The sequence below is a fragment of the Adiantum capillus-veneris genome, chromosome 1 (assembly GCF_014529385.1).
Source record: "Adiantum capillus-veneris isolate H3 chromosome 1, ASM1452938v2, whole genome shotgun sequence".
Classification (NCBI taxonomy): domain Eukaryota; kingdom Viridiplantae; phylum Streptophyta; class Polypodiopsida; order Polypodiales; family Pteridaceae; genus Adiantum; species Adiantum capillus-veneris.
In genome coordinates, this window is record NC_140931.1 from 62,592,273 (window position 1) to 62,605,718 (window position 13,446).

At 42.2% G+C, this 13,446-nt stretch overlaps 1 pseudogene; it reads left to right on the top strand.

Moving 5' to 3' along the window:
* Positions 1–3,466: 3,466 nt before the first annotated feature.
* On the top strand, positions 3,467–3,886 carry LOC147464890 (small ribosomal subunit protein uS12 pseudogene; annotated as a pseudogene).
* Positions 3,887–13,446: the final 9,560 nt, after the last annotated feature.

Consider the following 13,446-nt stretch of genomic DNA (forward strand, 5'->3'; position numbering starts at 1 on the left):
AACATCCCAACATTCTTGTGATGACCTTTGCTCACCCTCACGTGCGGCCTTTGGTGAAAACTTTTTGGGGAAGCAAATATGTACACTTTTTGTGAGCGGAGTACATGGTGGTAAAGGTACACAATTTGTGATATCCATGAGCACCATGGCAGCTAATGTGTGAGGAAGCAATGGATGAAAAGAGAGAGGGAGGGAGAGGAGGAGGAGGAGGAGAGAAGGGGATAGGGAAGGAGGAGGAGAGAAGGGGACAAGGAGGGAGAGGAGTGAGTGAGAGGACGGAGAGGAGGAGAGAGCAAAGGTCTTTTTTTTGGAGGGGGAAAATATTTTTGAAAAAGTGGACTTTCAGTGCTTGTAGGTGAAAAATAAGGTCAAAAAATGGTTTTTTTAGTATGCATATATGTTGGGAGGGGGTTTTAAGTCATGTATGACCTTAGTTATGCACGTTTTTGCTGATGTGGCCACACTCCTTTACTCCATTCACTTTCAAAAAGCTAGAGAGAGAAAGGGACCTCTTAGGTCCACATCCTAATGGTGCCTTAAAAAAAGGTTAGAAAAGCCTATTCAAAACTAGATTCTTGAATGCCCTTGTCCCCTTAACCCTACATAACATTAGCCTTAATCCCTAAAAATTAGAATTCCTTACAAGGCCCATACAAACTCCATATTTCTAATGGAAAGTTGTGAAAGATTCAATAAGATTGAAGAAAGTTCTAGAAGGTTCTAAAAGATTCTACAAGCATCTACTAGATTCTAGAAGGTTCTAAAACAGGAGAATATAGAAGTTCCTAGATAATTCTAGAAGTCTGAAGAAGAATCTAGAAGTTCCTAGAAAGTTCTAGAAGCTTGAGGAAGGACCTAGAAGATTCTTAACCCTCCTTAAACTTGAGAAAGAACCTAGAAACTTCTTAACCTCCTTTAGCTTGAGGAAGCACCTAGAAGCTTCTTAACCTCATCAAACTCTATTATAAATAGAGGTCTGGGGCTACAAGCCCCTCAGTCTTGTGAACACTAGTTGTGAGACTCGTGTGAGGTACATCCTCTTTGACTTCTTGTCTTGTTATCAAGTCTTGTTCTTTAATGAGTCTTCCAACACCTGTTGTGAGGCTCCTGCATTAAGGTACGTCTTCTTCCAATTCTTGTCTTGTTTTCGGATCTTGTTCTTGTAACCAAGTCTTGTATCAAGTTTTCTTAATCAAGTATCAAGTCTTGTATCAAGGTTTCTCAATCAAGTATTAAGTATTGTAATCAAGCCTCAAGGTCTTGTTAATTGTGTTCCTCCTCTTGCTCTCTTCTATCTTGAGACGTGCTCGTAACACTATCTCCTTGTATCTCCGATACATTTTAGCTTACATGTTTATCATGGGAAACTATGATTTTGAGTACTTTGCAAAGTGACAAGCCTCACAAACTTTTTGTATTTCAACCATCTTACAAACTACAAAACCTATTACAAGCTCCTCACTTTGCATAGTCTTTAGCCTTTGTACCTTTGCATGTCCAATACACTTATGCCAAATGCTAATATTTGCAACAACTCTTGAACCTTGTGCAAACATGGGAGCTTTCATCTCTTGTACATCTACATCAAGAGTGAACATCCTACCCACCTTTTTGCCTTGTGCAATGTACCTTCCATTCTTCTTGTCTTCCTCTACATAGAGGCCATTAGAATTGAACCTAACATCAAACCTTGCTCAACCATTTTCACAACAGACAACAAGTTCTTTGTAATGTTGGGCACATGCAATACATCATTCAAATACTTTTCTTTTCCATCTATCAATGACATTGGCACATTCCTTGTATGCATAACAGGATGTGTTGCATCATCCTTAATCTCAACATAACCAAGACTATACAAGGTTTCCATGTCCAAAAACCATTCACCATGGCTAGTCATGTGATTTGATGCACCTAAATTTGCATACCATACATTATGACCACATTTAGATACATTTGTAGACATAGTGTTCACCATATACTACATAACAAAAAAATATCTCTAGCTCATCTACACCTCCAATAGTACTTACAAATTTGTTTTGTTGGCTTCTTTGTGGACAATTGCACTCGAGTTAGTGGGGGGATGGGAATCGAGGGAGGTTTTGGAGAAAGAGCCTTGGAGGGAGCTTTTTCTAGATTTTTTTCTCAGCTAAGAAAAAATAAAAAAAGCTCGCTTCAAATTTTGGAGCAAGATTTTTTTCTTAAACCCTCAATCTCTCTATCTATCTATCTATCTATCTCCCTATCTCGCTCTCTCTGTCCCTCCCCCCCCCCCCCCCCCCCCTCTCTCTCTCTCCCTCCCTCTATATGTGTGTGTGTGTGTGTGTGTGTGTGTGTGTGTGTGTGTGTGTGTGTGTTATAGAAATAAATCAAGGTCTAATGTATTTTAACCGGGTGAAATTGTAAAATCTTGGTTAGGTTTTGAACTTGGCTTTAAGAAAATCAAAAAATTTAAACAATTTTTAGTGTAATTATAAAAAAATCCCGGTTAAGTTTTCAAATTGCCTTTAAGAAAACCAAAAAATTTACACAAATTTAAGTGTAATTACTGGCGAAAGCTTCAAAATTTGACCTAGAAACTGAGAGAATTTCAAGTTTGCCCTTATTTTTACCGATTAGGGAAAATGTATTTTTCTAGCGCTACTCCTCTCTCTCTCTCTCTCTAGAAAACATCTAAAGTTGGCCTTTTATAAACAAAAACAACGCTAAAGAAGTCATGTGCAAATGGGGACATACAAGCATGTATTACAATTTGAGGGTGGCTATTACACTGGGATGAGGTCCTAGTCCTGGTCAACTAACATCACGATAACAAGGGGTGATAGAGCTACAGCCTCTAGTATGGGTTTGCCGATCCGAAACCAGGGCAACCATAGTAGGACCCTGCCTATGAACAAGGCACGCGGACCGACACGATCTCACAAAAGGTTGTCATAGCTGATGTAACGGGTGCCTAGAGTGGCTACCAACATTCTTCTTCTCATCCCCTCCTCATTCATTAATCCTCCCATCCCACTTTGCCCACTCATCACGTCATAGTAGCCTTCCGCGCTTGAGGGGGCTGCCCTGTCGCCTGCACAAAGAGCAGCTGCTATGGCCAGCAAAAACAAGAGAGAGACCCACTGCTTGCTCCCCATCATCCCCATAGCATGCTCTTGAGAGTCTCTCTCTCTCTCTCTCTCTCTCTCTCTCTCTCTCTCTCTCTCTCTCTCTCTCTCTCTCTCTCTCTCTCTCTCTCTCTCTCTCTCACATGCTCTTGTTCTGCAACAAGTGAGCGCTAGACCCACTGCTTGCTCCCCATCATCCCCACAGCATGATCTTGAGATTCTCTCTCTCTCTCACATGCTCATGTTCTGTAAGTGAGCGCTAACATGAGCGTGTGTGTGTGTGTGTGTGTGTGTGTGTGTGTGTGTGTGTGTGTGTGTGAGAGAGAGAGAGAGAGAGAGAGAGAGAGAGAGAGAGAGAAGTTGGGCGCAAGCTCAAGAACCACCACAGAGCCCAATTGTGGACAGACAAGGCTTACAAACAGAGAAACCTTGGCAATGAATGGAAGCCATTTGCAGGCTCTTCTCATGCAAAAGGGATTGTGCTTGAGAAAATTGTTATAGAGACCAAACAACCCAACTCTACTATTCAAAAGTGTGCCCGAGTACAATTGATAAAAAGTCTTAAGAAAATCGTTGCATTTGACCCCAATGATAGATGTCTCAACTATATTAAAGAGAATGATGAAGTTCTGATTGCTAGGTTTGGAAGAAAAGGACATGTTGTGGGTGATATTCTCGGGGTTAGGTTTAAAGTTGTGAAAGTGTCAGGCATATCATTGCTTGATCTCTTCAAGGAGAAGAAAGAGAAGCCCAAGTCTTGGTTTTGTGAAGGCTAGGAGTGAGATTGGATAAGGTTTTGGTTTTTGTTAAGGTGTATTTTGGTGAGAGTTTTTTGCAAAAACATTTCAAGATGATCCTGTTTCCGATGAACTTCCTAGAACTTTTTTGGAAATATAGTTGTTAAATTCACAGAGAGAGAGAGAGAGAGAGAGAGAGAGAGAGAGAGAGAGAGAGAGAGAGAGAGAGAGAGAGAGAGGGAGGGAGGGAGAAACAATCATGACGCATTGATGTTCTTGACTGGTCCCCCAAGTTGGCCATATCTAAGAAGCCAGCAAAGGTTTCTACACACTTGAATAAAACTCAGATGAATGCAATGACAATTGAAATTGCTTAGTAGGTAGAGAGCAGGGAAGGAAGGGACTCACAGAGAGAGAGAGAGAGAGAGAGAGAGAGAGAGAATCTCACTCCGAAAAGCTCGCTCCAAAAAATTGATTTTGGAGCGAAGTGATTTTTTTTTCTTTTTTGCTCAACTCTGAAAAGAGCTCCCTCAATACCTCAACTCGGTGGGGCTTGATTTTCCAACATCCCCTTCCATTAATCTATGCATTATTTTTGCAAAATCTTCCACCACCTTTGTGAAACCCATACCTCATAAGTTTCCTCTACCATCTATATTCTACCCTTGATTGTCAAATATGCATTGATTGCCCTAATTTTAATTTTTAGACATAGACACCTCCTTGGCATGCACCATGTCCTCTACCTCTTACATTTTATTGTTGTAGAATACCTTTTCATAATTACTTGCGCTTTGTGTCGATGAATCTTCAATAATGTTCTTCTTTGCTATAATCAACAATGGACAAGATCCTGAAAACTCAAAATAGAGGTCTTGAACTACTTGTACAGTGGCCCTAAACTATGTATGCATGCTTTCACCTTGTCATCATCATCAATAGAAATGTTAATCGACACAAAGGCTTCACATATGTCCTTTATCTTTGAGACATAATCATTCCCTGACATGCCCATCTGCTTCATAGTGGTGAGTTATGTCATCAATTATAGTTCCCCTGCCTTATTGTTGGTCACATCTAGTGATACCAAATCATTGCATGCCTCCTTAGGAGAGTTGACATCCTATATATGCACAATCATGGTATTTTTCACACTGATAAAAAACCATTACATAACCTTATGTGCTCTCCTATTCCAATCCTTAAACACCTTCACTTCGTTGAGAAGTAGTGTTCCCCTTGGGCAACACTGGTGCGTCTTCATATTCACCTTTAGTGTACTCTTAATAACCTCCACCCATTAAGAAATTGGTCATTCTAAACTTTGAAGCATTGAAGTTCTTCTTGTTCAACTTCTCACTAACAATACCATTGATGTTATCATTGTTAGATATATTTGCAAAAAATCAAAATTCTCCACAAAATTTGCAATGGAGCAAAAATATTGTAACCACAATATGCACACATATACCCCATTAAACAACACTAGTATATGATAGTTATGAAAATTGCAACATCAACTAAGCTTCTTGCTATATCAAAATACAAGATTTGCAAAATCTCACACCTTTGTTTTCTTGCACATGAACACACTTTAATTCCAGAATGGATGCCAAAATGCACCCAAAAATGCCATCTTGTTGCAAAAATTTAGTCCTAAAGAGTGTACAAAATTTCTAGCCGTATGATGTCCCATAGAAATTGTCAAACTCAAAGATCGTTGTTGACGCCTCTCAAAAATCTCAGGGGTGAGGTTAGTACCAGCATACGAGGGAGTCGAGTGGAGAAACTCTTACCCTCAACCACTTTTTAACTACTTTTGCTTGTTGCTTACATAGATCCTCAAACACAACCAGGCTTCGATATCGAGATGGAGAAGGAGAGATCTTGAGCTCTTGCAAAAGCACACATGCACACAACCAAGAGAGAACACCATGGAGGTGGAGACACAAGGCTACATCTTCTTCTTCTTCTTTTTCTTCTTCACAGTACTTGAAATGATAAGTTCCAGGAAACATAAGTGGAAAATAAAACATAATAAGAACTATTATGTACAACCGTCAATGAATAAATTTGTTGAGATGAGCTAAAGTATTAAAGATTACCTAGAGTGCAACAATGATAGTGGGACATTAAAATCACTCTAGCTATAGGAATCATAAAGGCATTCATCACTTTTATCCTACTTGGAACCACCTACTCATTTTTGTTTTTATTTTCTCAAGCACCCACTGAAATTTTTGCTTGTGAGTCACGTCCACCCCCAAGGGGGCTCCCAGATGCCTAAATATATTCCCTTTTGTGACAATCTCCCCCGACCACACAGAAGGGTCAAATGAGTCATTTTCCGATAGGGAGATCAGCCTTGACTTCTCTATATTACACTGGGACCCTAAGGCTTTTGAGAATATTTAAACAATCTCTAGAGCTTTTCTGATGACCTGGGGGCATGCCTTCAAGAAGAGGAGAGAATCGTCTGCAAAAAGTTTTGCTAGGAGTTGGCTATTTCCTGGCAAAGCGAGGCCTTGCGACTCCCCTCGTTCCGCACTAGCTTCGAGCGTCGTGATTAAAGGATGTGAACCTATGGCGAAAAGAAGGGGGGCTAGAGGGCATCCCTGCTTCATAGACCTTTTGACCTCAAAAGAGCCAAAAATTCTATCGTTTCATAGGAGCTCTGACTGGCTTTCAGCCCCCAGTACGCGTACCAACCGACACAGGCGAGGCCCAAAGCCCAGAGCTTCCATGACGGCTCATATATATGTCCATGTTATTCTGTCATAAACCTTGTCCAGGTCCAACTGCAACAGAATGCACTCCTGCTTTGTGACAGTTGCGTATTCAATGCCCATAGCAAGAGATCCTCCAGGCCACGGCAATGGGCCCGGTGGGAATTAGTTTCTCGAACGGTGAATCAAGGAGGCCTTGGAATTCTCAACCCTGTGGCCCATGCAGAAGTTTGTTGCGCCAATTTTGTTGTCTCCTAGGCTAAACAGGATTAAGTTTGGGCTGTCATGGTCAGAGATATGATAGCAACATCTAAACTTGGCTCCGATGGTGGAAAGTGGAGAGGGGTGGAGGTTCATGACAAACTGTTAGCCCCGGAGTGGTCTACCTTAAGATTGGGAGGCAGCTCAGGAGAATTGGTAAGAAAATGCAAGAGAAGAGTAGGAGTCTTAAAGTGGGGGGAAGAAGTCAGATACTTCAAGAACTCCATTCTGCATTGGTCCCCCTGGCTGTCCAAAGTTGTAGATCCGCCACAAACTCCCTATTGAATTGAGACAGCCAGAAAACTGAATAATAAGGGTCTGAAGTGACTTGGACACTTCTGGGATAGTGGCAACTAGGGTTGAAAAACCATTGACCTTCTGGTGACCCAATACCAACTCAATAGCTTGGAGGTCTTGCTTGTCCACAAAGTGATGAAGGAGCTTGACAATTTAGTGATGCCAATCTGTGATTCGGTGTTTGACTGGAATTCTTGGAAATGGCCCGGAAGCAGTCTATTAGGGAAACCCCATCCTAAAAGCATTTATCAGACAATGATGCATAAGAAGAATTGGTCTAGCCCCCTAAACAAGCTATGGAAAAAGCAATGGCCGGAGGAAAGGTGGGAGCAAGTATTGGAGTACATATGGAAGCCAAAGGTTCCGCAGCACATGAAGGTCTTTCTATGGAAAGTAATTTGGGGTGCTCTACCAACAACGAGGGTGAAGATTCAGGAGAGAGGGATTGGGTCAGATCGATGCTTGGGGTGCAGGATGGTTAGAGAAGATCTGGCCCACCTATTCATGGACTGCCCAACTATTAAAGGCCTCGCAGGGAAAATATGCAAGTGGGTCCAAAGAACATGGAAAATTAGTTTCTTCAAGACTGACCTATTCCTTGGAGGCAAGAATTCAGGAAGTCCTGCCCTCCTCGTCAGCACTCAAATCGTCAGATATTTCTTCTTACATAATGTATGGCAGACAAGGAACCGCCGTGTGTTTGAAGGAGGTTCTGAGGTGGCAAGCTTCGCAGAAATTACTCAAGAAAGCAAAGTGCTAATATGGACGCTCGGGCGCAAGAAACACTCGGAGGATTGGTTTAGGACTACTTGTGCCTTGTTGTCAGCAGATGGAATGCCTAGGACGGGGGAAAATCTCGGCCATCGGTAAATAAAAGATCTCAAAAGGACAACTTTTTGGACCCTGTGTATCAAGGAAGAGATGGGCCATGATGTAATTATAGTATGTGGATGATGTCATGGCTCAACAAGAGCATGACTAGACCTTGTAATTTTTTGGGTTGTTCAATATAATTCACTCACAATTGTGATTTTTGCAAAATAAAAAATAAAAAAATCACTCTAGCTATGCATTTTGAATACATAGGAGAGTATGGGGCTAAATTGGAGGTAGTTCTTATGTTGAAATCAAAAGAGATAACTCCTAAAGAAAAGGGCATTGGTTGAGGGCAAGCTCTAGTGTCAATCCTAGTGATGAGCACTTTTCCCTTGGAAATGATCTATTGAAGATAAGGCCTAGATTATGGCGGGAGCTTGGACACATGAAAATAGGCACTAACTTTTGCATCAACATGGGTTAGATCAAGACTTCTTGAAACTTATGAAAAAAATGAAAGTCAAAAGGGAAAAAAAAAAAAAAAAAAGAAGGCAAAGGCAGTACCGATCCATAAAGTATCCTAGGAACATGGCAAGTCAAGCAAAGGGAACACAACCCTATTTGTAGAGTACAATGATCAAAAGGCCATGGAAATTTTAGATTTTTGTGGTAGTGGTATGAGTTCGGATAATTGCAATGACATGTGGAAGAAAAGGGGAAAACAAAAAGTGGAAAATACTAGAATGGTCCTTTAGGTAACTAATGGGAAGTGGAAAAGACTAGAATGGTCCTTTAGCTAACTTATGGGAAGTGCAAAGAATTAGAATGGTCCTTCAACTGGTTAATGGAAATCTTGAGAATCCCAAGGGGCTCCTTGAGAACATTGAAGTCACTAGATGTAAGGTGGAATATACACATTTGCTTGTTATTGTGGACTTTGACAGGGATCCCAACTATCCATCAAGTGATTTTGGGTAGACCTTTCATGGGCAACGCATGGTTGTCCAAGACTAGGGATACAAGTATAGGTACCTCCGACATGATGGGGTAACCATGAGGGTCAACCTAATTGCCCATAATCGTAAGAGTTATCAAGGATACATGTGGTGGATTTTGAGTCTCCAACCTCCTAGCCTCTAAGTAAAGAAGAGAAAGGTACCAACAAGAGGACAATTAGTGATAGTATTTCCCTACTCAATCAGGAGTGGATGGACATGCTGAATACAATCTCTAATAGAGATGGTGAATAACAATTGTGTGCTCATGCATTGTGAGGATATAGTGGAAAAACCTCTACAAAAAAATCCTCTTTGGACTTGTACCAACCCTTAGAGATGCTCCAACATGTCCCAAATACCACATAAATTTCTTAGAGAACCCATCATAGCTCTTTTTTTTCTTTGGCCTCTACTACTCGGTCGATTCTACTCTCATTAATCAATTTGTCACTAAGATCCTCAAAAAATCTTAGGATTGAAAGGCAAAACGACCCAAGCTGTCGCCATCAGCTTTTTTGCACCTCATCACACCGCACACCTTTACCCCTGGCAGCCCTGCTTTGTACTGGTCTGCCCCCATCCCCTCCCCTCCCCCAACATTGTCCGTTGTTCTGCTCTGTGCAGAACAAGATTGCGTGACTGTAACAGCTCTATGTCAAGTTGTTCTCTGCCCCCATCCCCACCCCAACCGTGTGCGTTGTTCCGCTCTGCACAAAATGAGATTGCTGACTGCAGCAGCTCTTGCATTGCAAAAATATTCCATCATGCGTTTGCTATTGGCATGGCGTACAAAATATGGAGCGAAGCCGCAATGGGAAGAGCACAAGAACAAGTTGTACAACCCCGACCCCGACCTTGCTTCCTCCTCTGCATAATGGCTGACTGCTACGCTCGTCTCGCAAGATCACTTCATCTGTCGCTCCATGCTACAGTTGTGCTTCGAAAACCAAGGTGTACTGCATGATCTGCAGATGAATGCAGAATACACAGCCACATTCGGGCCCTTCCTTGCAGAAGAGCCGACGCGTGCCTTTGAAAGTCTTGAACAATATTCTCTCTCTCTCTCTCATGCTGTCCCACATGGCATGTGCCTTTTTCTCTCTCCTCAACGTGTCTCTTCCCCCCTTTTTCACTTCAAAGCCATGAAAATGGATCTCTAAAGATACCCCTTAATCAACCCAAAACCGAAAATTGGTCCGGCCTAGTGAGTAAAATGAGAGGATAATTCATGCTTGAAAAAGAACTAACATTGCATTGATTTGAAAGTGGAATTGAGATACATTTTTTAAATGCTCGTAGCTCTTGATTTTATTGTACAATCTTTGAGTATGCATACTATTTGAACTAATGGCACTACTGGGTCTACACGCACTATTAACCCGAATCTCTCCAGATCCCCCTGCCCCTCTCTCTCCTCTCTCCTCTATCAGTCCTCCCTCTGAGCCCTACACGCGCGACACACACACACACATGCGTGTCTGCTCTTCTGCTAAAAAACAGAGTCTCCCATGGCGGCAGATTCGCCTTGCTTTTCCCGAACAAGCTCGTCCTACTCCTGTCACTCCTTCAGCCCGTCAGCAGGCCTCCCAAGCTATCCACTCCTGCGCGGCCAACCCTGGCTCTGAACAGTTCCGCCTGTCGCGTATGTGCTTCTGCGAATACTCCACCGACGCAAAAACCTCTCTCTCTCATAACACGCCTTCACTAACTCTGCTCGTCGGATATTTCCCACGACGTTTAAATTCTCTTCTTCTTCTTCTTCTTCTTCTCTCTCTCTCTCTCTCTCTCTCTCTCTCTCTCTCTCTCTCCACGTGCCCCCCCCCCCCTCTTTTCCCTCAAAGACTCAACAGCATCTAGTGACATTCGCGTTAATTCACCCCAAACCAGAATTGGGCACGCCTACTCGGTCTGTGGGTCCATTAACTGGAATCTAGGTAGATGTTGCTAGAGTCCACGCATACTGTCCAGGTCAGCGCCCACAAACCTACTCCTGGTCCGCGATACTGCACAGCGTCCACAAACCTACTCCTCCTCCGCAGCGCCCACAAGCCTGCACATGGCATCTCTTCCACCCCCTCGGCACCCAACCTATCCCCGCCTGCATCCGTTCTATCGAGAGAGACAGAGAGAAAGAAAGAGACAGTTCGTCCTACGCTCTTATCACCTGCGCCCAAGACACATACACAAGCAGCCTCCTCGTTTCTCTTCGCCATCACATCTCTTCGTCCCCCACTGCACCCAACCTCCCCCCACCTGCATCCGTTGTACCGAGAGACAAAGAGAGGAGAGAGAGAAATGATATCTCAATGTACACGCGCGAAATAGATAGCATCGCTCTTTTCGCCTAGCTCCATGTGTGTCCTCCCTGTTTTTCCACTAGAAACTTTTCAAAGGGGTCTCCCAAGATACCCCTTTCTCAACCTGCTTCCAAAATGGGGCACGCCTACTAGGGGTGTCTCACCATTAGACACACCATTAGACACATGCATTAGGCATGATTTTATTGTTCACCCTATGCACATGCAATTTCTATTCTTAATACATGGGTTTCAGCGACCCCCAAAAAAAAAAAAAAAAGTCTCCTTTTTTGCACCGAAACTTTTCTCCCTTCATCTCACAGTTTTTGTCAAGTTTTTAATAAAGAAGAATCTCATCTTAAGATAACACATGGAAAGGGGGTGTTGCATGCACAATACGTCCAAGGCATAACTTAGTTTAAATTGGGATTGTCCACTATAAAGCATAATTTTGAACTACGATCTAATCTAGAAAATGGGTGCATCCTTCATTAGCCTCTTCAAAATTCACTGCAAGAATAAAAACCTCAACCCTTGGAGATGGATTCCATTAGAAAGACTTTGAGTTTCATCACATTTGCAACTTACACTACCACATAACAAAATATTGGTTTTGTAAAGACAAATTAACTTCCCATGGCAACCTCCTCAATCTGCATGTCTTTCCATAGCTCATTTGTTGCTACTAACTTCTTCCACATGATAACTTTGTCATCCATCCACATTATGGCTTTGAATATACAAACTGGGCAAAATTACTTAACCCAAACTTTGCTATCAAATGCAAATGGCAATGCTACATAATTCAATTTCTTACGTGCTTTTCCTATGCTTTACCATTTCATATTCGGCACCATCTACAAGAAGTGTCTAGGGATAGACACCCATTAAACGAACATGAGTTCTATGGTAGTAAGTGCACACATGTCACTTAGGGTAATCAACACTGGTAAAAGTAGCCAAATCTTGATCACCTCTAATAAAAGGAGATAAGGATGCTCAAATTTGAGCTCCAAGGCCTCGGATGGCTATTTGAAGTCTATACCCATCACCTAGAGCCAAAGTCTATACCAAGTTAAAGTGTTCCGGGAATGTTGTGGGAAGGTCAAGGACCTAGAGCCAAAGCGACGAATTGGCAAAATCCAATCATGAAGTTTCAAAATTTGTATAAAGAGATAGAGAAGGAGAAAGCTTGAGCTATTGCAAGAGCACGCACACACACAACCAAGAGAGCACACAATGAAAATGGAGGCACAAAGCTACTTCTTCTTCTTTACTTCTCAAAATGGCAAGATGGTCTTTTTTAAAATGTGGAAAACATAACATAAAGAGATAACTATGTACAAGTCAATGTGAAGCAGTAGTGAGTGAGCTAGAAAGATAAGTGACCATAACTCTCGGTAGGTAGACCAAGTTCATGAAGTCCACATGTAGTATCACTAGGATGATCCTCGTGCTCGCTAAGTTGTGTCACTAATAAATGTAGGCAAGAATTAATCCAAGAATACCTTGTATCTCAACACTTCCCCTCAAGCTCAATGCAATCTCTTGTAGTCCAACAATAGCTCTGAATGGTCTCAGCTTCTCTGTCCCCAAGCCTTCATGAAGGTGTATGAGCTTACTCATCTGCCCTCACGTACCTAAGATTGATCTGCCAAGACCTATCTCTAGTGAAGTGGTAGTTATTTCTTGTCCTCGCGTGGAACACTAGGTTCCACACCAATTGCACGCTACTAAGGTTGTGTTGTGGAGGACAACCAGCCTCTAAACTTGTATACCCAACTCTCCAAGTAGCAACTCCAACCATGCTACCTCGCATGCTGCCACTATAGCACTTTTGTACTCAACCTCTATACTTCAAGAAATTGTGGATATGTTCATGTGATAGCAGCACTCCCAAGTGATGATATGCAGAGTTCATAGTCGAATGTAGCACTCACATTGTGCAATGTGCTTCTCATTGCATCCAAATGTGGCTTCCCGGGAAGATGCATATGTTGAGATGGCTTTGGAGCAACTAGAATATAGAGCACTACATACTGATCCATCCTAATCCAAAAAAAAGTGTGTGTGTGTGTGTGTGTGTGTTTTTAAGGGCATATCACTATAAAAAAAAAAGTGTGTGTGTTTTAAGGGCGTGATTGCTAGGTTAAACTTCAACACATGATGCCAAACTCTCAGTCTTTCTCTTAATTTTGTATGTT